General features: G+C 39.5%; 1 protein-coding gene across 4 annotated transcripts in view; it reads right to left on the reverse strand.

Moving 5' to 3' along the window:
- The window catches only part of TSC22D1 (TSC22 domain family member 1), a 130,694-nt gene that overhangs the window by 75,512 nt on the left and 28,373 nt on the right, over positions 1–26,809 (reverse strand). The window contains exons 2-3 of one of the 4 annotated variants that reach the window (XR_012786864.1): positions 21,231–21,385; positions 18,510–20,406 (exon numbers count right to left, since the gene is read on the reverse strand). The exons of 1 other annotated variant lie outside the window; for it this stretch is intronic. The gene's annotated coding sequence lies outside the window, so the exon portion shown is untranslated. Of the gene's footprint in view, positions 1–18,509; positions 20,407–21,230; positions 21,399–26,809 lie in introns of those variants that run through there. 2 more of the 4 variants (XR_012786865.1, XR_012786866.1) reach the window with 2 other exon arrangements.

Genomic DNA, 26,809 nt, shown 5'->3' on the forward strand with positions numbered 1-26,809 from the left:
AGGAAGTGATTCCCGACAAGCTCAGATCAGGAGAGGAATGCTCCTCACTTCATTTTTAAGTGGTCTTTGGATCTGCAAGGAGCCCTGATGGCGTAGTTGGGAAAAGAGTGGGCAGAGAACCTTACAGCCATCGGTTTAAATCCAGCAGCTGCTTCTTGGGAGAGAGAAGAGGCTGACTGCTCCTGCAGAGCTCCATGGCCTCCCCAAGCTGCGTAACAGAGGGCTGCTCGGAGATGGCATCAACTCAGGAGTGGTGGCTTTGGCTTGGTAGGGGGTTTGGGGATAGCAGAAGGCCTATCGAACAGATAGTATGATTGACCAATGTTACAAACTTCTGAGTCATCTATGTAAAGATGGTTAATCTGCAGTATGCATACAGATGCCCAAGGAACTGGCAGATGACGATCAAGGATGCTTTTATGTAAAAGCTAGGTGAAGTGAGAATGAGCCTGTCGATCAATCTGAAACTCTAGGTCTACTGCTAGCCAGACGGACCAGAGGGAAAGCGCGTCCTCCGGCACACTGAATGCTGCTGAGCACAAGAGTGACAAGCTGGGAGACTGATCCTTTGGCTTTGGTGAAAAGATCACTGGGAGCTGAAGTGACGGAATTAGGGTTGGAAGCAAGATTAGAATGAGCTGAGGAATGGGGGAGAGGAGAGGATGGAGTGACAGTTTGGGCAGAGACGACATGGGGGCGAGCAGCTGGCTTTATAAAAACCAATGGAAAATTGATTCTTTCATTTTTAATTGGAAAGATTTGAAGCCATGTTTCTGGATGTGAGAAGGCTCTCGGCTTTTCCATACAAAGAAGGAAGACATTGCCTCTAAGGAGAGGAAACAAAGAGCAGCATCATGATCCACTTACGAAAGCAGCGGGGCTCGGAACCTAGGAGAAGGCAGGCTGATGCGTAAGGAAGCCAGACTCATGTTTGGTAAGAGAAAAATGAATGAGGTTGGACCCGATGGCGCGACTCTCTCTACCAAGTGAGATAGCTGCAGAGAAAGTTGCATATTAACATAAGGTAAGGGCAAGCTAATGTAGTTTATTTAAATTAAGTGACCTTTAGATAATCGAAAACACCTATTTATTAGTGGCTGAGTCCATTTGGTCTTCGGGGCAAGTCTGTAAAGCAGCTAATTAGCCCCTTTTACAGATTAATGGTCACTATGAGTCAGAGTCAACTCAATGGCAGTGGGTAGGAGTATGCTGATAGAGACAGATGTCACTATGGGTTTGTTAAACACAAAATTGGTGGTTCAACACGTGCTCTACAGGAGGAAGACGAGGCTGCCTGCTCTGGTAAAAGTTTACAATATCAAATATATACGCAAACATGTATGTATAACGAATAATAGGCAACGAGACTTCAAAAACTGGTTGCGGAAATAACTAGTTTGCAGTACTTTGCCTTTCCCTAAACTCTTTTAGTCTTCCCAGGACTAAAACAGCTTTCCTACCGCAGAGACGTGGCGCTGGAAGTCCCGTGGTACAATTCTCCCCTTCTAGGTAAGAGGTGCGGGTTTGCTCCTGGGCCAACGCACATTGTGCACGGCCACCACTCACTTGAGCTGCCAGACCACCATAGGAAGGCTGCCCTGGAACTCTACAAAGGGGTTCAGAATATTTGGGGGAAACTTCCACTATCTTTTTAGTCCATTTTTCGAAGCCCCAATGTTCCCGCAGACCAGCCAACGAACACCCTATGGTTCTTAACAATCCGCAACCGATCATGCGGCCGGCACAGAACCGAGCCACATGGCACTCCCAATGCCAGGAGCTGGAGAAGTCGGGCAGTGAACAATGTCTGCACACGGGTTGAGAAACACAGGAGGAAGAAAGCAATGTACTGTTGGGGTTACAGATGAACAGAACTGGGTGTTTACCCATAGTGACTAGAGAAGGAATATGTAAGCTGAGGCCCAAATGGCAGGAGGGGGAGAAGGGCTCGGGAGGGCTTCCAGCAGAGAGCTTCGATTCTCTTTCAGGTAAGTAAGCTGTGACTCTTTCTGCCTTTCTGATTCGGCAGTTTCTTATGAAGATGACTATTGGCTGATCACATGATCCAGTAAGTATACTCTTCTGTATTTGCTCAACTGATTTGAAAACCTGTATTTCACACAAAATCAACACGTTTTTCGTAACTACCGAAACCTGAGAGTAACCAAGATGTAATTAAATGTGTGGATAAAGAAATGACTAGCTATAAAAAGGAATCTATGCCATGATAAAAATGAATGAGCAACTTCTGAGTTGTGTTCAGATACGTAAAGAGCTTCCCAATCACTCCTTCCCGTTTTAAATAACAAAACTACACTGAAAAACAGCGATTCTTTGTAGATCCATCAGACAATTGAAGTCCAAGGGTGAGTCGCTGTCCGTAAAGATGGAGCGTACACAGTGCCCAGAGGCCTTCCCCAGAGCTCAGACCAGTCAGGACTAAAAAACTACAACGGAACTCAGTGTGATCAAGGGGATCCGGACTCGTGTGACCTACAGGACAGGCTTTCTGAGAGCTCGGGCAAGAGGAGAAAGCCCTGTCTCCCCCAGGGGCCGGGGTGCTTGCAAATCGCTGTCCTTGCAGCTTGCGGCCCCACCTGTCATCACTGTGCCACCAGGTTCCTAAGAACATTTAACTGCAACTGGCGAATGGCTAGCGCTTCCGCGCAGTCTGCTGGAGAGGGAATGGGGCGCCCAGTGTTGGGGATCCCCACACTTTTCTCCAGCAGGAAGCCCACCAAGTTCTTAGTGTGGTGACTGGAGGAAAACTCCCTCCTGCTTCCGTCAGAGGAAGGTGGAAGGTCACCGTTTTGATGTAGGTCGTGGCCCTTCTGTTATCCTTACCCCAAAGGCCAGGCTTCAGGAAAGAGGAGTGCGCCCAGTCAGCCTGGATGAAGTGGAAAAACACTCCAGCCCCCTCTGGCCTTTCACATAGACGAGGAAGAGCCAACGCCACTCTCCTTAACAACGCAGCAGAGAAGGGAAAGACCGCACTGCAGCATCTGTGAACGTCCTTGCTGCGCTAAGGGGTGGGAAGAAGCACTTGTGAAGGTCACAGACAAGAGGCACACGCTCAGAAAACACTGAAACCTGATCACAGGGCTATAGAACACGTCTGCCCCCACACCTTACCATCCCATCAGCAAGGCTCCTATAAAGTAACAGGGACTACCACCAAAACAGCCGTAAGAAGTAGACTTCTTTAATAACTCTGACCCTTACAGTTGTTTTGGTTGTAATCCCCTGTTAGAGAAACTTGAAAGTATCAGAGTAAATTTCGGTCTTTAACTCCTCAAAACAAACACGGCAACGGAGTGAATGCTGACTCAGCGGCCGTATAGGACAGGGTGGAACTGCCAGCCCCCTTGAGTTTCCAAGACTCTCTTCGCAGGAGCAAAAAGTCCCACACAGCTACAGCCAACAAAGCCTACCTCCTGGCCAGAAGACCATCAAACCTCACATAAAGGGTCCATCGCAGTTCATTTTATCCAGACAGCCTACCCCACTTCCAACAACATAATGTAAAAGATAAAAAGAGACATAGCAAATCAGATGCACACTCACATATAGTGGAGAATTTGAAACTACCAGGCTCTGATTTTAAAATAACTATGATTATATACTAATGGCGTTAAAAGAAAAAGTGGACATTTGCTACAACTGATTAGTAATATAAGTAGAAAGACAGAAACAATAATAAAAGAAAATGCTAGAAACTAAAAACAATGTAACCAAAATGAAAAATGTCACTGATGGGCTCTCAGTAGACTGGACACAAAAAGGGGATAAAAAACCAATAAGCTTGAAGACAGACAGGTCAATGGAAACTCCCCATCTGAAAAACAAAGATGGAGGAAAATGGACAAACCAACCAACAAAAACAAAAACTCAGACAATAACAAAAGATGTGAATACACTTAATAAACATAATGGGTACATCAGAAAGAGAAGACAGACATGAATAGAGGAAACATCTTAAGTAATGATGGCTGAAAACTTCAAAATCACAGATCCATGAAACTCAGAGAACACCAAGCAGAAGAAAGAAGTACCCAAAAGACTACAACTAGACACAGCATATTATAATTAGACAAAAGAAAAACATTGAAAGAAGAGAGGGAAAAAATATCGTACTTACAAAAGAAAGGGGATACGAATTACATTGGACTTCTCTTCAGATGCTATTCAAGCACAGAGAGTGGAATGCAATACTTTAAAGTATTAAAAGAATTATATTATCAGTCTAGTGCACCAAGTGAAATTATTCCTCCAAAGTAGAGGGGAAAGTGGCCATTTTCTCAGATCAAGAAAAACTCGGGGGATTTCCCACCATGAGACCTGCCTTGTCAAAGTTAAAAATTCCTCAGAGAGCGGAAGCATGAGGTCAGAAATTTGGGTCTATATTAAGAAAGGAAGAGTTACCCAAAAGAAATAGATGGTGGTTTAATGAGATTTTCTACTTTTCCCATTCTTTACTGATCACTCAAATAAATGTGCTCAATATCAACAATGAACTGGATGGTTGTAACTTAAGATAAGTGAAAGTTTTAACAGCCTTAGTATAAGAAAAAAGAGGTATGAACTGGGATGGTTCTGTTATTAGGAAACAGAATGACTATTTGAAACTGGGTTCAGATTAGCTGGAAATGTATATTGAAAACTCTAGGACAACCACTAATTTTTTTTCTTAAAACTGATATGCGGACGAAAAAAATAGAATATGGAATGTCCAATCAAAAGCCACACATTGCCATGAAGTCAGTTCACCCACAGTGACCTTGTAAGACACAGATGTGTGAAAGCAAACATTGCTCTCGATCAAGACAGACTCCTGTTTCTCCCACAAAGCAGCGTGTGACTGGAACCCCTGGAAGCCTAATGGTTACGCCACAGAGTCACCACGGTACCTGATGACAAGGAAAGAGGGCAGAAAAAGAGTAAATGATCAAAGAAAGAAGCAAAAAACAGGGTGACTAATGAAGGAAAATGGTACAAATATGGACTATCTTAATTCAACTCTATCAATAGGCACTATCAACATGAAAAATCCATGAGCTTTTTTTGAAGTTCCCTTTCACAACAATGAAAAGCAGAGACTATCAGAGTAGATTAAAAACAAACAAACAAAAACAAGAGACCCATGAGACACAGACTAAAAGGAATGGATGAAGAAAGATAGTCTGTGTGGACATCAGTCAAAACATAGATAAGATTGGCTATACTAATTTTGTTCAAAATAGATTTCAGAGCAAGAAAAATTATCAGGCATAAAGAAGAGAAATATATAATGAAAAAATGTCAACTCTCCAAGAAGATTTAGCAATCCATATGGACCTAACTGGTTGTCTACGTCATTTAGGCAAAAATTAATAGAACTCTGAGTAGAACCAGACAAATTCGCCGTCACACTTGGAGACGTCAATTCCCCTCTCCCATAACTGGCAGATCCAGCAGAAAATCAATGTAAGTGAACTACATAGCATTATCGTCATAGTTGGATCTAAAATTCACAGAGCACTTCATTCAGAAACTGTCGAAGAAACATTTTGTTTAAACTCAAATGGAACATTCACCATTATGGGCCTTATCATGGACCATAAAGCATACCTTAACACATACGGAAGAATAGGAATCTAACACTTATGCTCTGAAGTTAAAATAGAAATTAGCAAAAACACAGCTTAAAAAAAGAAAATCCCAAAGTAGCTACGATGACACAAACGTCTAAATAAAACGTGAGTCAAAGAAGCCTCAAAGAAATAAAAAAATAATAATTCTAAGTAAAAGAAAATAAAAATGGAACTTATCAAATGTTATGAAACACAGCAAAGGCAGCTCTTGGAGAAGATGTATAGATTCATGTATGTTTATTTAAGAATAGCTAAAGTCAATTATCTAGGCTTCCTCTTTAGGAAACTAGAAAGTAGTCAATTATCTAGGCTTCCTCTTTAGGAAACTAGAAAGTGAAGAGCAAAATTTGAGCAGCCATAAATGAAACTGACAACAGCAACATGAGAAGAAATCCACAAGACCGAAATCTAGTTCTTGAAGAAAAATCAGTAAAATGAGTAAGTCTTTAGAAATACTAGCCGAGACTGCTAAAAGGACAAACAAATCTGTCTTGGAAGAAGTACAACCAGAATGCTCCTGAAAAGCAAGGATGACTTCGTCTCATGTACTGGGGACATGCTGTCAGGAAGGAGCAGTCCCTGGAGAAGGACATCATGCTTGGTAAAAGAAAGGGGGGACAGATTGACACAATAGCTATAAAAAAGGGGTCAAGCAGAGGAACCACAGTGAGGAATACACAGTGTTTCTGACTGCTGTACACCGGACTGCTACAAAAACACGAACCAAGGCAAAAAATATGGGGTGGGGGGACCCATACTAATTTCAAAAATGGAAAAATGGCTCTCCCTATTATTCCAAAGATTTTAAAGAGAGAATGAAGAAATATTACAGAGGCCAACAAATTTGATAGTTTAAATGAACTAAATAATTTCCTTGAAATGCTCAAACTCATATAATAATCTGGATTTAAAGAAATATTTTTAAATCCCTGCCATCAAGTCTATGCCAACTCAAGACTATTCAGCTAATCTGAAATAGGCCTAGACATAGCTATACAAAAGCTAATATCTTTCCAAGACAAAAAAACAGCATGCCTGAATAATTTCACTGGCAAATTCCAACAAGTATTTAAAGATGAAATATTAACGATTCTCTATAATCTTCCAGAAAATAGCAGATGGAATACTTCCTAACTTATTGTACGAGGTTCAAATCAGTCAAATAGCAAAACTGAAGACGTTCCAAAATAAAGTTTTACATACTGTCTCATCAGATGCAAAAAAGCACAACAAAATATAAACAAATTGATTCCAATGAAGTACCAAAAGAATTATTCACCCGCAGCCAAACTAAGATTGATCCCAGGTGTGCAGGGTTGTTCCAACATTCAGAAATCAATTAATTCCACACAGTGTAACCCGGAGAGAATGCATCTGATCAGTTTAATCTATGCAGAGAAAGACCTTGACAAAATCTAGCACCCACTTTTAAAATAACTAACAAGCAAACAAAAACCTCTCAGCAAACACAGGAATGTCCTCTAAAACAACGACGCCTACTCACTGACAGTCAGTCTATTCGGGCTCGGATTTTATCAACTCATTCTGCTAAAATATTTGCCTACCATTAATAGCAGATTTAGCCAAGGATGTTCCCTGTCACCACTCCTGTTCACCATTATACTGGATATTCTCGCATTAGCAATAAAAAATAAAAATGGGAAACAGATTAGGAAGAAATAAAACTATGTTTATTCTCGAATAATATGATTATCTATGTAGAAAATACTATAGAGAGGCTTCTTCCTAGAAGTAATAAGTGATCACAATAAGGTTGCAAGATACAAAGTAAATATACAAAAGGCAACCGCTTTTCTTTATACCAATAATGAACTGGAATTTTAAGTAAAAAATGTAACACCCACTTATATTAGCAACTCCAATACCCCGAAATACAGGGTCCCCATTTAACAAAATAGATACAAGATCTGTATGAGAAAATCTGCAAAACGATGGAAGAGAAGAGTATCTGTAAAAAAAACCAACCACAAAAGACACAGAACAGTGAAGCTTAAATGCACGTTTGCCAAGAGAAAGTCGCCAGTCTGAAAAGATTACATGACTTCAATTACATGACATTCTGGAATAGGCACCACTACAAAACTACCTTCTGTCATCAAACCAATTCCAACTCATAGCAACTTGTCGGCATCACTGTAACTCAAAACCAAACTCACCTCCATAGAGTCGATTTGACTTAGTGAAACCTCGGGGCAGAGTAGAACTGCTCCTTCGGGTTTCTAAGGCTTTAAATTCCCGTGGGCGTTGACAGCCTCATGTTTCCCCTGCAGAGCAACTGGAGAGTGTGAACCACTGACCTCGTGATTAGTAGCTCAATTTGTACACCAGGAGCAAAAGGACCGTGGTTGTTAGGATGACTAGGTGGAACACCGGGGTGCTGTGGTAGTGATATTCTAGATCACGATGGCGGATACATGGCCTGCATGGATTTGGCAAAATGCACAGAACTATAGTATGACGAGTAGGTCCCAATGCAAACTATGGACTTTAATTAATCATAAAGTATTGATATTGGTTCAAATGTACCACCCTGGTTGATGCAAGATGGTAACAGGAGACTCTGCATGGCAAAGGTGGAATGTCTAAATCGTTTGCCTTTTCTGCTCAATTTTCCTATAAACTCAAAAATGAGGGACCTTTAAAAAGCCTCCAAAGTCAATGTGGAAAATGAAGTGGCCTGCAGATTGAAAGGCAGGAGGGGGAAAGAAGCAGGATGGCTGAGTTTCCTGCCACAGAAAACGGGATGGACAGTAGTGGGAAGACTACCAGCACCAGAGTTCCGGTTGGGCCATGCTAATATTTTGTTAGACAAGGGAGTGGTTGGGCAGGAACTAGAAGTCTGGAGAGTTGATGGAACGAAAGGTGTTATGCCATGGGAATGGATAGGACCAGATGCACAGGAAGAGGAGGTTAAGAATTAGATTCCATTGTTGAATCAGAGTGAGAACCTGCACCTACGAATAAAAAGTAAAGTAAAAATGCACAGTGGATATTAACAGGAGCAGCTACCGGGCTTTTAGAAGCAAAACCTGGGTAGAAATGGAATGGTATTTTAAACGAGAAATTTTTAACAGTGCGAGTTGATAAAGTACAGATGTGAGAGGGGATAAAAGGTCGAAGTACAGTGCTTTCGCGTTCTTCAGATGAGCTGTGAAAGCACATTTACGTGCTGACGAGAATGAACAGAGAGGAAATGTAATGATGGAGGGAGAGGGGCTACTAAACCCATGAAACTCTTAATGAGGTCGATCCGGGCGCTAGAGCAGTGGCTCTCAACCTTCCTAATGCCGCAACCCTAATCCAGTTCCCCATGTGGTGGTGGCCCCCCGTCCAACCACATTATTTTCGTTGCTACTTCATCATTGTCGTTTTGCTACTGTTATGAATTAGGCGGCCCCTGTGAAAGGGTCATCTGCGACGCACAGGTTGAGAACTGCTGCTCTGGAGAAACAACGAAGGCCTGTAAGAAGTACGGATAGACGCACAGAACTATTTCCAACAATTGCCGAGATGCAGGAAATTTAGTACACTGACGCTCAGCAAGGATTTAAAGCAAATTAAACAACCACGAGGGGTTAAATGGGTCTTTGCGGAGTGTGGTGACTTCCAAATGTTAGGATCGAAACTAAATTGAAGTTGCTAGAGCACCTGATCAGACAGCAGCTTTCATGTGAAGAATTTAAATAGACAACAACACATATAGCACCTACTGGTATATATTTTGTAAGCCATCTTCATTCAATCTTATTTTTATATCCCTTGCTCAGATTAACAAATGTATGTTCCCATAGGGCATGAAGAGTAATCATCTTTCCTTCAAAAAAAAATTAAATCTTTAGTTTAGTTGAAAAATAAAGCACACACACAGGCTTTATAAATGGCAATGCATTAAACAAATCTAAGTGATCTCTGTAGTATTCCCCTACTGTTGCTTACTTGAATTGTTCATTAGCTTTGTGTCACTTAAAATTATTATCGGAGGCAGTCAAGTGAATAGGTATAAAGATACAGACACTAAGAGTACACAACTTCCACATCATTTTAAACAGGAATAGAAATAATTTTAAATATTTAAAACAACTTTGGAAAGCAAAACATAAAACGTTCAAAAGATGAATTAACAAAGTTTTAACCTTTTGGCACAATACAGTCAAAGCAAAGCTTATGCTTGGCATGTCTATAATCATTTTGAGACCCTGGGGATTGTTCAAATAGCTAACAAATATGAAGGGTCTAAAATTAATAGAAACTTCTTGCAAAAATAATATATGTAGCTCTGCTTGGAATGATATCTAAAACAAGGACACAATGATTATGCATCAATAAATGTTGATAAAAGAGGTCAGTTAACAGACTGGTATGGCCTAATTTTATTACAAAACGCCCATTTGAACGAGTTGAAGCATTTTTGTTGGTCTGAGTTTCTTTCTAGCTGATTATTTCATAATGGCATTGGGATGGTAGAATTTTACAAAACCAATGACTTCACGGCAAATATATCTTTTCAACAACACAAACAACTCTATACATGGACCTTGCCAGAACAGATAGGAATCAAAGTGACTCTACTTTGTAGATAGAGGATGAAGAAGCTCAATTATCAAAAACAAGGCCTGGGGCCCACTGGGGAACAAGCCAATTGTTTGTGTGCATGCTCCAGTTAAAGCTGAAGTCCACGAGAGTCAAGATACAACCTTAGTACATCCCACCTGCATTTAAATTCCAAAAACAGATGGGACACATTTAACACTGATGACTGAAGACCAGACAAGGGATGACATCAAGAACTTCATCCATGAAGGAAGCTAACGTTCATTACAAAGATGAGTAAGGAAAGACCAAAGAGGGCATCAAGAGGCTCTGAAACTTGCTTATAAATAGAGAGAAGCTAAAGTGGATGGAAGAAATGAAGCACAAGAGCTGAAAAGAAATTTATAAAGGTAAACTTGAAAGCACTATAAAGAAATGTGCAAAGACCTGGAGTTTGAAAGCCAAAGATGCAGAACATGCTCAGCATCTCTCACACTGAAAGAATGGACGAAAAATGGAAAGCCTTCAGGTGAAGCACTTTAAGGTTTCTATTGGCAAAATATTGAATTCAGGAAGCAACGAAAGTAGATGGAAGGAATATAGTTACTGTACCAAAAAAGAAATGGCCAACATGCAGCCAATTTGAGGCAGCGTATGATCCAAAACCAACGCAAGGAAGAAGTCCAAGCTGCACTGAAGGCAGTACCAAAACCCAAGGCCCCACGAATGGAAATGAAAAGTGAGATGTTTCAACAAAATGACGAAACACTAAAACTCAGTCTAAGCTAGGAAAGGAAGGCCTGGCCACCAACTGGCAGAGGCCCACATTTGTGCTAACCCCAAGTAACGGCGGCCTTACAAAATTTGAAAACTAGTGCTTGTCATCATTAATATCACATGAAATAAAATCTTGAAGATAATTCAATAATTACAGCAGTACAGGAAGCTGCTAGAAATTCAGGCTGGATTCAGAATATGGAGCAAGGGATGTTAATTGTTGATGTCTGACAGAACTCAGTTGAAGGGACAGAACACTAAGATGTGTATCTATATTTTAATGACAATGCAGACATGACTGTGGAACCTAATAAACTAGTTAACATTGTGACTGAGAATTCGAGACCATCTAATGGTGTGTTCATGTGTAGCCCTGAACACAGACCAAGAACTCGTCCAAACAGAGCAAGAAGTTTCTGCATGGTTTAAAAAATCAAGAAAGGTACGTGTCAGGGTTTTATTCAATCTGGATGCTAAGTAAAAATCTGAGATGATGAACTGTATGAAAAACTGGGCATCCTCACAAGACCAACAAACACCGTAACAAATAAGAAAACGACTGAAGCTGTCCAGGATTTGGTTTTATTTGGATCCACCGACACCCATGGAAGCAGCGGTCAGGAAATCAAAGATCTCATTTGGTAAATATGCTGCCAAAACAAACAAACAAACACCTATGGTGCACTTGAACCAAGCCGTGGTACTTTCAATCACCTCATATACTTGTGAAAGTTGGACAAAGAAAGCCTAGGGAATTCTTGTACTTGAATTAATGGTCTTGGTGAAGAATACTGAGTGACCATGGACGGCCAGAGGCATACACAAAATTGTCTGGAAGTACAGTAAGAATGGCCCTTCGAATAGTGAAGACCTTGTCTCCCAAGTTTGGCTATGTCATCAGAAAAGACCAGTCCCTGGAATAGGTCATCAAACTTGGTAGAGGATCGGCAAAGAGGAGGAAAATCCTCAATAATGCCTTCAATAATGGACTCAAATAACCAACATTGGGAGGACGATGCAGGATCAGCTTCCTTCTCCTTCGGCTGTAATTCGGAGTTGCTATGAGTGGAAGGTGACTCAAAGAAATCTAACAAGATGTGATCGATGGAAATAAAATGGTACACTTTTTGAATAAACACATACAACATTTGTGAAAAGTGGGCTGAGGGTCAGAAGATGGATTCAACTCCCCTTGGCACCTAATTTGATTTGAAACTGGTTATAAAATTAAGCCAGTCTCTACCTCCGTGAATCTAATCTTCAATTAGCAGAGACGGCGGCTGGCTTTAAGCAATGATCAAATCTTCTTTAATGTAACATTAAAGAGACACGTTTTATTTATATGCCCTGATTAGAATACTATCACTTAGAATACCCCATGAAGGGTTATTATGAAAAATTATCATCTTGGTGTTTTAAAATATCCAGATTGGGGGAAATGTCTTTTGCAGGGCGTTTGATACAGGTAGGGGTACCCCAAAACCGGCCATCCATTCTGTTCCTTCTGTCGAGCCTATAGGAGAGTAAATCTGCCCCCAAGGCCTCTCAAGGCCATAAGTATCTAAAGGAGCAGAAAGCCTCATCTGAGCTGAGACATTTGTAACCCACTACACTACGGCTCCCTACTTCAGTAGAGTAAGTTTAACAAATTCTACTTACCTCATTCTCTCCTTTCTCAGAATTTAGCAATATTCATCACTTGATAAATGGAACCACTTAAATTAAATCAAACATAATCACTATGAAAAAAATGCAACTTGGTTACATTCAATAGTTTGTTTTGGTTTTAGTTTGCATTAGGAAAAAACAAAACAACTCTCACTCCCATCAATGCTGACTTGCAGTGACCCTATAGGACAGGGTCAAACTGCCCCTATGGATTTTTAAGACTGTTAAATCTTTAGAGCAGTGGTTCCCAACCTTCCTAATGCTATGACCCTTTAAGACAGCTCCTCACGTTGTGGTGACCCTCAACCATAAAATGATCGTCGTTGCTACTTCCTAACTGTAAATTTGCTACTGTTATATATCATAATGCAAATATCTGATATGTAGGACATATTTTTAGCTACAAATTGAACATAATTAAAGCATCATGATTAATCACAAAAACAATATATATATTGTGAAATATTTATTTCTAATGACAAATAAATGAAATGTTGTCTTGAAGCATGGTGTAGCACGGGTAAGTCTTCACAACAGGTCCTCATATGTGGGCGTATCTACATGTGGGCCGACCCGCCTGGAGACGGATAGAGGAGCAGTGTCTCGGTTCCTAAGACCCCCAGAAATATGTTTTCCGATGGTCTTAGGCAACCCCAATGAAAGGGTCGTTCAACCCCAAAGGGGCCGTGACCCACAGGTTGAGAACCACTGCTTTAGAAGACTAGAAAGCCTCATTTTTCTCCTGAAGAGCCATGGGTGGTTTCGAACTGCTGATCTTGTAGTTCGCAACCAACGAGTAAGCACGCCACCAGGGCTCCCATGTTTGCATAAGGTAGCAGCATACACGACATACATTTGGTAGTATTTTTGTTGTTTTGTAAGTATTTAAGAGAAAAAATGCCAGTCATTTTGGCATCTATTTTTGCAATATTAAAATAGAACACTATACTTTAGCTGATTTAATAAAAAGATAAATATAAAAAGGTATTTAATCTTTTTTAATATTAGATCATGAGTTAGTACCCAAATACACATTCCCCTAATAAAAACTGCAACTGAATTTGATTTACCAACAGCAACTGATTTAAAAAAACAACTAAGATGTTTCACAATGTGTCGTGGAAACCGGCAGTACAACAGCTCTCAAATGCTCCACGTCAGCACGACACAGACACTGAATGCTAGTTCGTCTCCAATTTCATCTTCTAAAACTCAGCTCTCATTGCCCTCACATCAGATGACATGTAGTAGGTAGATATTCAATACTAATGATATGAAATGAAACAATTACTTCTAAGGGTCCAAACTAATTGAAGGCAATTCAAATACTAACAAAATGCATACGAAGTACAATAATTTTGCCTATTTGAGACACTGAAGTTCTTTGTGAACTTTTACTAGGATTATGCATTTTGGCAGCGATGTTTCACCATCGGTGTTCCCATGGAAATCTTTAGCCCGTGATGAATCTGCTTTCAAACGCCTTCGTTGTTGCTTGCAGATGATGTGCCCTTGGGTCCGTTCTCTAGCCTCGGAGGCACAGTGAGGGAGCCCTGGGGTGCCGACCCAACGCAGCAGGAGCTACAGCCTCAAGATCCCAAAGGGGCAGCTCTGTGCGCTCGTAGAAGTGCCGAGTCAGAATCGACTCAATGGCGGTGGGTTTTTCAAGCTTCAGTAAAACATGATCACCTTCCTCAAGAAACTGCCAGGTAAATTTAATTAGGCAGTACATATAGATGACTGAGAGAAAGGTGCACATAGGAGACATGTAAATGTCCTCTCTCATTCTCCATAAATTTCTATTTCTGGTGTAATATAATCAACTCTCCAATCTCAAACCAGTAAGCAGTCTAACCCCCGCCCCCACCCCTTCGAGATAAAACATGTGGTTCTGGAACTCAAATTTAAGATCTGGGAAACAAAAGCCCAACAATTTCATTGGTAGTTCTTAGAACTGTCCTACCAAAGCAGCATTGCTGCAGCACACCAGTCACACTACTGTCTTAAGAGGCAGCGCACAACACTGCTTGCATTAGAAGTTAGGCCCCCCCTTGGCGACGACTTCTTGACTATCTTCTGTTGAACCAGTGCCTTCAGTTCTCATTTTTTCCCCCAATGGCATCCATGACAATAGTTTAGATTCAGTGGGGCCTGGTTACCCTCAATTTAACATGGTCAATATGAAAAAGCTGCTTTAGACAACCAAAACAGCTAATAAATTGGTAGCCATTCAAGTCAGCATTAAGCATAGAAACCAGAAAAAACTTAGATTATCCTCTCATAACTGATTTCCCAGGGTTTTATTTTCTGCACTAAACTGTGCACATTAGTATACCATTTTGTCTAAACAGATTATTAAATTGATTCTGAGATAAAATATCTTGAATTTCAGTGTAACTTCTTTCCTTGACAAAATCTTTGACATAAAATTAAGCACCTTACAGGTAGGTGAAAGAGTGTAATTATACAAGGGCGAAAGCTTTCCAGTCTTAGTTTTATTTTCACGAGCTTTGGAGCGCTCTCAGAGAAGGGCATGTGTTGATCAGACCGACACAGTGCCGCTTCCGTGCCACACAAAGTGAAACGACGATGGAACTATGTTCAGAGAAGGTCTTCAAAATGGGCAGGGATCCGAAAACCAATGAGACAGGAATCAGAATGCTTAACCTGGGGTGGAGGGAACTTGGCTCAGAACTGACATGGTCTAACAACTGCCTTCAGCTGGATGGCAGATCTGAGGGGCACAGGGACTTACCTGCACTATCTAGAACCACTATCTCATGTGGGAAAGCAATGCAAGACAGATCTCAGGGCTGTAGCCAGGACAGCAGGAGCCTATTGAAAACTGATTATCAATCATATATGTGCTACTTCTGGAACTCAATTATATAAGGTAAGATGAGGTCGCTAAACTAGATCATTTCTAAGGTATCTTTCCAAATAAAACAATGTCATGGGAGCAAATACTAAACCAACATTATACCACAAGAGCACCTTGCACCTAGAAAGCTCAGGGAAGTCAGTAGAGTCGCATTTTGAGGTATAAGAATAGCTTCCACATGCTGGAGTTCTGAAAGGACTTTAAAAGGGGGGGAGGGGAATTGTAGTTTGATATCACTTAGCAGCTCCACAGGAAAAAGATACGCTTTCGACTCCTGTAAAGAGTTACCATCTCACAAACCCACAGGGCAAATCGATCCTGTCCTATAGGGTCACTGTTGAGTCGGAATCAACTCGATGGCAGTGGAAGGTGAGATTAACCAAAAATTTTAATTCTAGGGGGGAAAAAAATCCTAATTTACTTTACTAGTTCATCTATCTTCATATTTTTGTTTCTAGAAATGATACCATTATGCTAACCTATTTAATAATCCCCAGAGAAAAACAGTATAATTTTAGTCTGAATTTTCTACACTACCAAAATTCTTCAATCCTTACTATGTAACAAGATCCCCCGCCCCCCTCGATTACAGGGTAACTGGGTAGTATAAAGTTCTTGGAAATAATTTTTCATCTCAATTAACTCAGTATGGGTAGTGTTTTCTGTCTTTGGGTATCATTTAATAAAAATGAGCATGAGGGCGATTTAAAATGTTAAGAGAAAAAATATATAATTAAAAGATAAAAAAGTTTTCCCACAAACTTTTCTGTAGCCCCCCACGTACACAGACAAAATGGAGACTATGAATGCTATCATGGAATGAATGCATACTCCACTTTCTGCGTGTAGTGCACTGTTTGCATAGCGCTCATGTTTTAAACACGGACCACAGAGGCATGCTGGAGTAGGAGAGAGGCTAAGCGTACAGCGGACCCTGGGGCTGTGCATTTGCTCCCAGTGCACGCCACAGTCACATAAAACAAACTCGTAATTTATCCACTTCTCGTCTCTGTGAGATTTTTAAGTAAAAACATTTCCCAAACTTTGTCTGAAAATACAAGCAGTATCTTTTACAGTTTATGGTCAGATTTTTTTTTTAATTACATTGAACACATTTTGAACATTTTCCTACCCACTCGCTCCATACCTTACCTCTTGAGCAGGGATCCCTTTGAGCAGAATCCTGCAAACTCCGGCGCACAGGTCAAAGTTCCCTACCATTTTCCATGGCAGTCATCTCATGAATTACCTGAGACACACTTCCTCATGGGAACAAGACCCACAAAAATCGAGGGCTCCTATGGATTTATTTTTGAAACACGAATCTTCCACATTTGGGGACTAATATTAAATCTTTTTCATGGGAAACAAAAACACCTAATGACAGGAAATTGCATAGGCCTTCTCTAAGCAGTGAGTGACAGCTCATGTTTTCAACACTGCCAAGTGAAAAATGTAAGCTATGACAAAGGCCATATTTTACAACTGCACTGCTCATGTGACATGCTTTTAGTTTTGTTTTTTCTTAAACAAAAGATAACAAAAAAGATTGTTTCCCAAACTAAGGTACAATCAAAGCATTTTTTTTTTTACTATACTCAATCACCACGAAATAAGCATGTTCTTATACCTTGAATATATAAAAGTTAAGTCACGTTCAACATTCTGTATATTTTTATTGTGAAACTAACAGTTGTATAAGGGAAGCATTCATGTGGTAAAATTACTTAAAATTATGTAAAATTTATTGCACTATTATTGTTGAAACCTTTTTGAAGCTCCTGGTGAATCTTTCTGTCCCCAACCCTCCATCCACTCTTTATATTTAGCAAAGACTTACAAATATTTTTGCTTTCAAATAATAGGCAGGCTTCCTTGAAAACACATCTGTAAATCTTTTAAACAGCTTCAATTCGAAATACGAAATTCCGTCTACAGAATATTTGGGGGTATTTTTCGAACTTAGCAAATAAAGCCAAGTGTTTAGTTTCCTCCTTCCGCCCAAAATGCAGTAGCTATTCTAAAGCATGCAGATTTCCTTTAATAATCCTTATTTTTTCACAGGAAAATTTCTTGGGGGACATGATTGTTTCATATTAATCCACAGTTGTCATTAATTACATCTCTGTTACACTCTCATCTTTATGTTCATTTAAAGTTTTAGAGCCTACTTGTATAATTCTTCAAATTAAAAAGAAAATCCTCATTTCTCCCAGAGCCTGCAGAGAAAAGGTCAACTGTCCTAGTGGCTCTAACAAAATGTAAATAGATAAAAAGATCTGCCTTCACCGATCCCAATTTCACCCTTTTTCATGTGGTCCTGACAAAGTCAAGGTCATAAGCAAGAGACCCGAGTCAAGCTTTCTCCTTCTACGGCTACTGGCTCAAGCAGCGCGTGAAAACAGGGCGTCCTCCTCCTCCTGCGGCTCCCAGGAAGTGGGGGTTCTCCGAGCAACCATTCCTTTCTAATCTTCCCTCTGTCTCAGGAGAGTGGTTCTACGCTATGTTTTAAGGGGTTATATTTTGATCAATGTAGCTTTAAGAGATTTGACCAAATCACTAAACATTCATAATATGAACTTAAGGGCTTTAATGGGTTTTAAAACTGCCATTCAAAATTAGCCACTAAAAATGAAAATCAGGAGACAGACTAAACTGAAACCAATCGAAGTGTAAAATCAGACTGCATAGATCACTGCTTATCATTTCATAAATCTAACATTTGGTAACCCTTTAAGGAATTATTTTAATTTCATAGTTTAAAATGTTTTCTTCTCAAAACAACACAATTACTTTGGAGGGAAGACACATAACATTAATAAACACTTAAAATTACTCTTGAAGTTTTCATTTTCTACTCCTGAAACAGAAATACGCCATTTATCAGTAAGTGCATTTTTTCATGGAGAAAGTATTTATTAGTTTTCAAATGATCACATGTACAAACATTACACAATTAGTCATTCTAGAAAAAATAACGTATATTAATATTCATAAACACTGAAAAATATAGGACTGCATTATTTTGACATGAAATATCAAAAAAATCTTATAGGAAAATGCATTCAAAATAGAATTGAAATAAACAAATCAGTTCACATTAATATACAAAATGTTTAATTGTGAAATAGCTTTGAAAAGTGGCATGATATGAATAGAAATGCACTTATATTTCTTTTTCATACTTTAAAGAACAGAGCTAAACTTAATCAAAGCATGAGATTAAGAGATGAAATCATTTTTCATCTTCAAAGCTAAAACAAACGGCTAATAACCACACAGGCCCATAAATGGTATGTGCTATGGTTCAAAGAGTTCGCATAACTTCATTTCCAAATAAATTTCACTCCAGTCACTGAGTATTTCCTAGTACTTACTATGTTTGATGGATGTCTTTTTATTCATGTTGTTTGTAAATGAACATTTAACAAAATCAAATCAGGAATAAAAACATGTAATCGTTTATAGGAATGCACAGCTCTCTAAGGAAATTATAGTTCAAATTGATCTTTTAAGTTTACTTTTAATTATCTGACTTACAAAAATCGATTTAGAATTCACGAAGGACAAAATTCCTAAGATATAGCCAAGAAAAGGTGAAGACCAGTTTGTATTTCAGCAAAAATGGTTTCTAAAAACTTTAGGCTTCTTGACACAGTTCAGATCTGCAACAATGAAATTATTAACTCTTCCATATTAATAACGCTAGACTTTCGAGTCTTAAAATTTATACCCAATTAAAACAAACTGGCAGCATCAAATGAACTAAAAAAAGAAGAAAAAATTCTCCTATCGTTCTTTGACTGGCCAATTGAGGAACAGAATCATCTGGATATAGTTTGTTTTTTAGTAACTGTCTTACAGCACTGCGTCACATCCACGGGCTTACTCTAATACAGGGTTCTCAACCTTCTTAATGCCGCGACCCTTTAATACCTGATCCCCCAACCATAACATTATTTTCATTGCTACTTCATAACAGTAATTTAGCTACAATGGGGCAACCCCTGTAAAAGGGTCATTCCACCCCCCAAAGGGGTCGCGACCCACAGGTTGAGAACCACTGCTCTAATTCGAAGGAATTGCCTCTGCCCTGTGCAATACAGGTCCGTGACAGCATCATTCGAATGTTAGTGTGCCTTCAGTGCACAACAATATAAATACCGCAGGCATTGACTATTTGAGAAGACGGATCAAGGCTAGGTTGCATTCAAAAGGAATCCCTTCTGCTATACTGGGGTCTTTGTTGATCTGACAACTATGAGAAGAATAAGGCTAAAGACCAGAAAAAAAGATAAGCTGAGAGAATTTTCTAACATGAAAATTAATTTGGGAATAGTTTAAAAGTCTGCCTTGCACTGATTCATTAGTTCCTTTTGGTGTCAGGCAACAAACTTGGATTTTTTTGTTGTTGTTTTGTTTAATTTGCTCTATTACTTTTAAAAAAAAGGTTGCCTCTTTGATTTAGGTGAAAAGATTCAATCCCATAAATCTTTTCAGTGAAACAGATATAGAGAGCTGCTTTTTAAAGAAAGGAGTCTCTCACGCTTCCTCTATTTCAGTCTTCTCAATAGGAAAGCAATATTTGCATGGCCATGTAAATTCCAATCTGAAAAGATTATTTCATTATTTGAGCCTCTCCACTTGCAACCAGAGTAAATGTTAAAAGTTTATAAATAACAAGATCAGGTGGCTCTCTCATCCTCGTGTCTTCTACACATATGGCATGGATCCATTCACCACTGCCTTCCAAACTGCCGGTGCGGGGCATGTGTGGCAGTTACCATCCATGAAGGCTCTGCCAGAAGAACTCCTTTTGCTGAAGAAGTATGATGTTTACCAGTTGAAAGAAATCTGGGCAATTAGAACAAATATACCGGTCTCCCATTTTCAAGATACCTGGAGTCACAGAAGGAATCCACCAAGGAAAAATGAAAACTTGCCAAAGGCACCAAGTTCATGTTCTACCCACTGTAGATGATAAGAACTTCCTGAAATCAAATCCTACCCTCGGCATCAAAGACACTGAGAGGCACCCACCTTACTGCCACGAGAAAAATCTAGGACAAGGCTGTTTTGCCACAAATAGCAAGTTACTAGGGACTGGGAAACTATTTTGGGGTGTGTTAAACATAGCTTTCAGGGACAGTATATCCTGAAACTTGTATCAATTCATATTTTTCTTTTTAAAGAATAAAGCTTAGATTTGACAGTAAAACCATAAAGGTACTATCATTGCATCTTTTAGAAGATCTAATTATTATGAAGTCCTGAGGCAGGGAAATGACCCAAAAGTTCTGACAGGGTAGGACCATACCTGGACATCTAACTGTGGAACTTAGGAGAATTCAGATGTCCAGCTTGCCCAGAGATGATTACAGAGCTTTTTGTAATTGGAATGCAATAAATAAATAAATACTTCAAAGCCCAGTAATGCCACTGAAGACCAAAATGGGCAAATACTTTTTAAATTCCTGTGGACTTCACGGACATTCACCAAATCGCGTGTCCCAGATCATCATTGCTTTCTTTATCTGGGGAGAAAAGTAAAGTCTGGGCCTCTCTTGAATGGGCACTGAGTAACATTCTTAGGAAAACAAAACAGATTGCAGCCCCACTTGGTTCTTATATGAATCCAAGGAGTTTCCCAACAGAGTTAAACGGGCAATGGAAGGACACTCCAATCTATAAATAAACCCAAGCAAATAACGGAAAGCACCCACTTGTTTCTTATCCTTTCCCACTCTCTCCAGAGCTGGATATTCTGCCTCGAAGGGGTCAGTGGAGAAAGTGGCCCCTGACGTCAAAAGCTCTCCGTGGTCTTGGCTGTGTCTGTGGCTCTAGGGTCACTCCTCGCACCTCTGGTGGGAGAGAAGCACTGAAATAGAGAGCTGAATATAGATTGAAGACAAAATTCTGATTAAGAAATTACATTCTCTGCTCATTCGAGTCTGTAATGGCTTATCCTCAGGATAAAAAGGAGCTCCCTTTGGGCAGAGCTTCTGGACGTGCCTTGTAAATGTAAATTTTAGAAGTCTGTCACCACAGTGACTAATTCCTCAATAACTAGTAAGCCATAACACACTCTTTGACAAACCATTCAACTGCAAGTAGAAGACCGAATCGAAAAATGAAAAGTCAGGACTGGAAATAAGATCACAGTTGTCTTAAAAGGGACAGGGAAGGGGACTTGACCTCAGGACACCAATGGAGGAACCCCAGTTAATTCTTCTGTCAAAGAGAAGATGATGGAGTGAAAACAAACAGAATCATCAACGGGAATCCGACTGAGTCTTGGAACTGTCTAAGACGCTGACTTTGTTTGTTGTTCAACGCAAGTGTTTGGTAACTGAAAGAATTAACCACCATCCCATGTTATAGAATAAAAAGCTAAGGCTCAACTGTGTCAAGGTCATGACTGCTTTCACTGAAAAGGGTTTCTTTCTCACGCACTCAACTTTAAAGCAGGAGGGCAGAGTAGTGGGCGTAGGAAATCCAGGCTCAACCTCTTTTTGAAAGCTGTGATTATTTTGTTGGGGGCCAAGAAAGACCAGAAAATAATCATTAATGTCTACTGTGGAGAAATTAAAGCAGTCAGACATACCTCAACAGTAGACGATGATAAAGACACTGGAAAATAGTTTATTTTATTATAGGAACAAGGGAAACAAGAGGAGGTTCAGAGCACACAGCACTTGATCAGGAAAAGCTGAAAGGAGAGTAAGATAGGCAGATGTGTATTTAAAGTTAAAGGGACTACACTAGACATCTTCTTTGGAAAAATAGTCAATTATACTTTGTAATTGATATATATACACACACATCCCTATTAAATTATAGATTTGACTCTAAATATAATTGTGCTTGCTGTATCACTTTATTCTATGAACTATACAATCACACTACCCTATTTCAGGGACTCATTATATTTGAGAATTAAAAAAAATGTAGACGCCACCAAGTCATTTCCTGCTCACATCAACTGATAATTACACGGTTCCTTACCTGTTAGTGGAACGAGGGTTGTGCTCTCTTGTTCTCTATCACCCAAACAACCAACCAACCAACCAACCAACCAACCAACCACCGACACAGTGGCAGCACTAAGAAGGGTACAGCCAACCAAAGGGCATGTGTTCATGCCTTCACTTCCTCCTGGCTCTGCTGGCCAGTCTGGAAATGCAGCCAAAGCTGAAAAGGAATGGTTAATTCTATCACCTCACAATAATTCGACTAGGTTTCTTACAAGGCAAAGACGAAAAGAACAAGCCAAGCCTTCTGCTTCAGAACAGACCCAATTCTGTACATATGAGAAAAGGAAAACAATTTCGCCTAAGGAAAGAAATTATGTGAATTTAACCACTAACTCTGCAATTCCAAAATATGTCTTTCAAAGGAAGAAAACTGGTAAGAGTAAGTTGAGAGAGGAAATTTGCCACCACAAGTATCAAATAAAAAGTACTTCTTTTTACTAAAAGTACTTTCTAAGCCTGAATCGCAGTATTCCTTCACCTTACATTTCCAATCGACTTTAAGCCTTTTTGTTTTGAAGAGAGTACTTAGTTTGAGAAGTATTTTAACAGATACTATACTGTGGAGGTACATGAGATTATTAAAAAGGAGCACAAATTAGAAAAAGATATGAATAAAAAACATCTTAAGGAATGCAATCTAATTTGGTGCTTTCCAGATTCTTAAAAAAAAAGTAGACTAACACAGTATTCTATTGCTGCGGTCCATAAGTAGCTGTTTAAAAGATGAAAAAGGCTTAAAACGAGTACATCTGTGTGCTCTTATTTATTATTTCATTGCACCTTACTCGGTAGACACGTGGTACAGAAATACTTTAAAATTTGCTTCTTTAAAACAATACTCTAGTCTTTTCTACATAATTTCTTTGACAATTCATCCTTTCTCATTTAATAATATTTAATATAAACCATAGGTTCACATAAAATTTGCAAGTTAATGCAGTCTAAATTGAACTTTAAGAAGAAGTTAAACATATCCAGAAATGATAGATTTTTCCAAATGTTCCACTTTCCTTTCTTCATGACTAATTAGCAGCAGCAATACAGCTGTGCAAAAACACAGACACAGGGGAAAGGCCCCGCCTTTTTCTAAAATGGGAGATACAAGCGATCTTTTTTTTTTTAGTTTACAGAATTGCTTCATTTGGAAAATAAGCAATTCCTAAGAGATTATATCTTCCTCAAATCAGTCTGGGTTTTGTGTACACACGTTACTTCTTCACCAGAACTTGGCAGGAAGGAGCTCCAGACCTCTGATCTATTTACCACACCACACAGACTATAAAGTGAAAAGTACAATAAATTTAGGTTTAAAAAGTCAAATATTCTTAGGTCTGCCTACAGGGCAACACAAGAGCTGGCTGGAGAAGTGGATCCATTTTCAAACTTCTCCTCTGTTAGCTCACTCTCAGACCAGGACTTCATTTTGCCTTAAGTACTAGACTTATCAAAAAAAAAAAAGGCATTATTTTAAGTCATAGAGGACAGGTGGAGGAGTGTCTAGTGCTTTGGGAGTTAAAAATTTATACCGACTCTATAGCTTTGGTAATGTATCACAAATATGGAAAACTGTATAAAGGCACTTTTTACAAAAGGAGGTAATTATTAAAAACACATACCAGCATACTGTCAAACTTTAATTGGTAGAGGCTTAAAATAATGGTACAGTAGGACCTTACTAACTTTATTTTAATAGAATTCTTCTATGAGATCCTTCTAAGGACATTTCAACCACTGAAAAGACATTCCAAACCAACGCTAACAAAAATCAGCAACACTGAGATGTCACATGGTCGAACAACCTATTAAATCTGCCAGCTGAGTCAATAAAACCATTTTAATATTTTCAAAAAGCACTTAAAAATGTTTAATTCTTACTAAAAATTCCGTTATATTTAAGTTAGAAATCATAAATCTAAGTATATCACCCATAAGTATCTACACAAAATACGACTCTAAAAAAGTTAAGTTTTCTTAATTCCTTTGTATTAATTCCTTCAGAATTGTTATCTACTATGACAAGATAGAAGTTATATATCAGTCAACAAAAACAAACATGTTAAAGAATTAAGTTAAAAGGTACTGATCAAGTATCATCAGCAAAAGCTCTAGGCAGAAGAATGATGAGAAAGGACCCATTCAGTCTTTGAGTACCTCCCCATAAGACAGCTGTTAATTACCAAAGGACAATGACTACATTCCCAGTGGAGTAATGTGGCAGCCACCTTCTTAGCCAATGCTCAAGAAGAACATCACCAGTAATGGGAAGAACTAGTGCTACTTATTTACCTACAGATAGCTCTGTAATGCACTGAGAAGGGTGCAACATCACTTCCGATGCCCTGGCCAAAAATGGATCGATACAGTCTGATCATGAGGAAAACATCAGAAAACCACAAAGTGAGAGACCTACAAAACAGCCACCCCTCCAGAATTACCAAGGTCAAGAAAGGCAAGGAAAGAAGGAAGAACCAGCCCGGAGGGAATGGGACTAAGGTGACAACTCCATGCAATAAAATGTAGAGTCCCAAGGGCTCCTGTAAAGAGCCCCACAGGGCAGCCCCACGTGGTCCTGGCAGAGTACTGAAGCATGGTGATCGAGAGCAGGGCCTGGGCCAGAAAGAGAGAATATTGGTCCAAACTCAAATGAAGTTTACACATTAGTCAAACACATCTACTAATATTAATTCCCTTGTTTCAACGTCCACACTATTGTTCCATGCAATTATGAACATTAGGGGAAGATTCATGGGAATGCTTTTTATTAAACCTAAAATTATTTCAAAATAAAAAGTTAAAACTAAGAGGTTCTGAATATGGAATCATATTCGACATACTTATCACATGTCCACCAAAAAGCTAAGTTATATAAATCCATTTACTTTATTCAGTTGAAAAGCTTGGTCCAAAATTTTTTTTAAAACTAACCCCCATGGAAATGACAACACTATGTCATATTCTGTAGAAATAATACAAAAGTAATCAGATGGCTTCTTTTATTAATAAATAGTACTCTATTTTTAAAGCCTGTGATTCAACGGTCTGGAGGAGAAAACAACGGGACCGATGGTTCCGGGGGGGCCATGGGATAGGTGCCCCCAACCCAGGGACAGGGGAGCAACAAGTGATCCAAAATTAGTGGCAAGGAAGGTGAGAGGCCTGGTAGAGTTTCAGCAAAGGCAATGTAACCGAGAGAAATTACTAAAACCCCAACGAAGGCTGAGCATGATAGCGGGACAAGAGGAAAATAAAAGGTAATAGAGGAAAAAACTAGGACACAAAGGGCATTTATAGAGGTCTAAATATGGGCATGTACATATGTAAATATATTTACATAGGATGGTGGGGAAATAGATCTACATGCATGTATTCATAGGATTAGTATTAAGGCAGCAAATGGACATTGGACCTCCACTCAAGTACTTACTCAATGAAAGAACACGTTGTTCTATTAAACTGGCATTCCATGATGCACACCTTCCCTACACGATCGCTGAAGGCAAATGTGTGCATAGCAAATGTGGTAAAGAAAGCTGATGGTGCCCAGCTATCAAAAGATGTAGTCTTAAAGGCTTGAAGGTAAACAAGCAGTCATCTAGCTCAGAAGCAACAAAACCCACATGGAAGAAGCACATCAGCCTGTGTCCTGATCCCTTTGACCACGAGGTGTCAAAGGGATCAGGTATCAGGCATAAAAGAACAAAAAATCATATCATTGTAAAAGAAGGTGAGTGCAGAGGGGAGACTCAAAGCCCATCTGCAGGCAACTGGACACCCCCTTACTGAAAGGTTGCAGGGAGGAGATGAGCCAGTCAGGGTGCAGGGTAGCAACGATGAAACATACCATTTTCCTCTAGTTCTTAAATGCTTCCTCCCCCACTATCATGACCCTAATTCTACCTAACAAATCTGACTAGATGAGAGGCTGTACATTGTTACTGTTAGGAACTAGAAACAGGAATCCAGGAGAGATGATCCCTTCAGGACCAGAGGTGAGAGTGGCGATACCTGGAGGATAGAAGGAAGGTGGAGTAAGTAGAAAGGGGGAACCGATTACAAGGATCTACATATAACCTCCTCCCTGGAATACAGAAAATTGGGTGAAGGGAGACATCAGACAGTGTAAGATATGACAAAATAATAATTTATGAATTATGAAGCGTTCATGAAGGAGAGGGGAGTGGGAGGGAGGGGGGAAATGAGGAGCTGAAATCAAAGTCTCAAGTAGAAAGCAAGTGTTTTGAGAATAATGGCAACAAATGTACAAATGT

The sequence above is a fragment of the Tenrec ecaudatus genome, chromosome 11, assembly GCF_050624435.1.
Source record: "Tenrec ecaudatus isolate mTenEca1 chromosome 11, mTenEca1.hap1, whole genome shotgun sequence".
Lineage (NCBI taxonomy): Eukaryota > Metazoa > Chordata > Mammalia > Afrosoricida > Tenrecidae > Tenrec > Tenrec ecaudatus.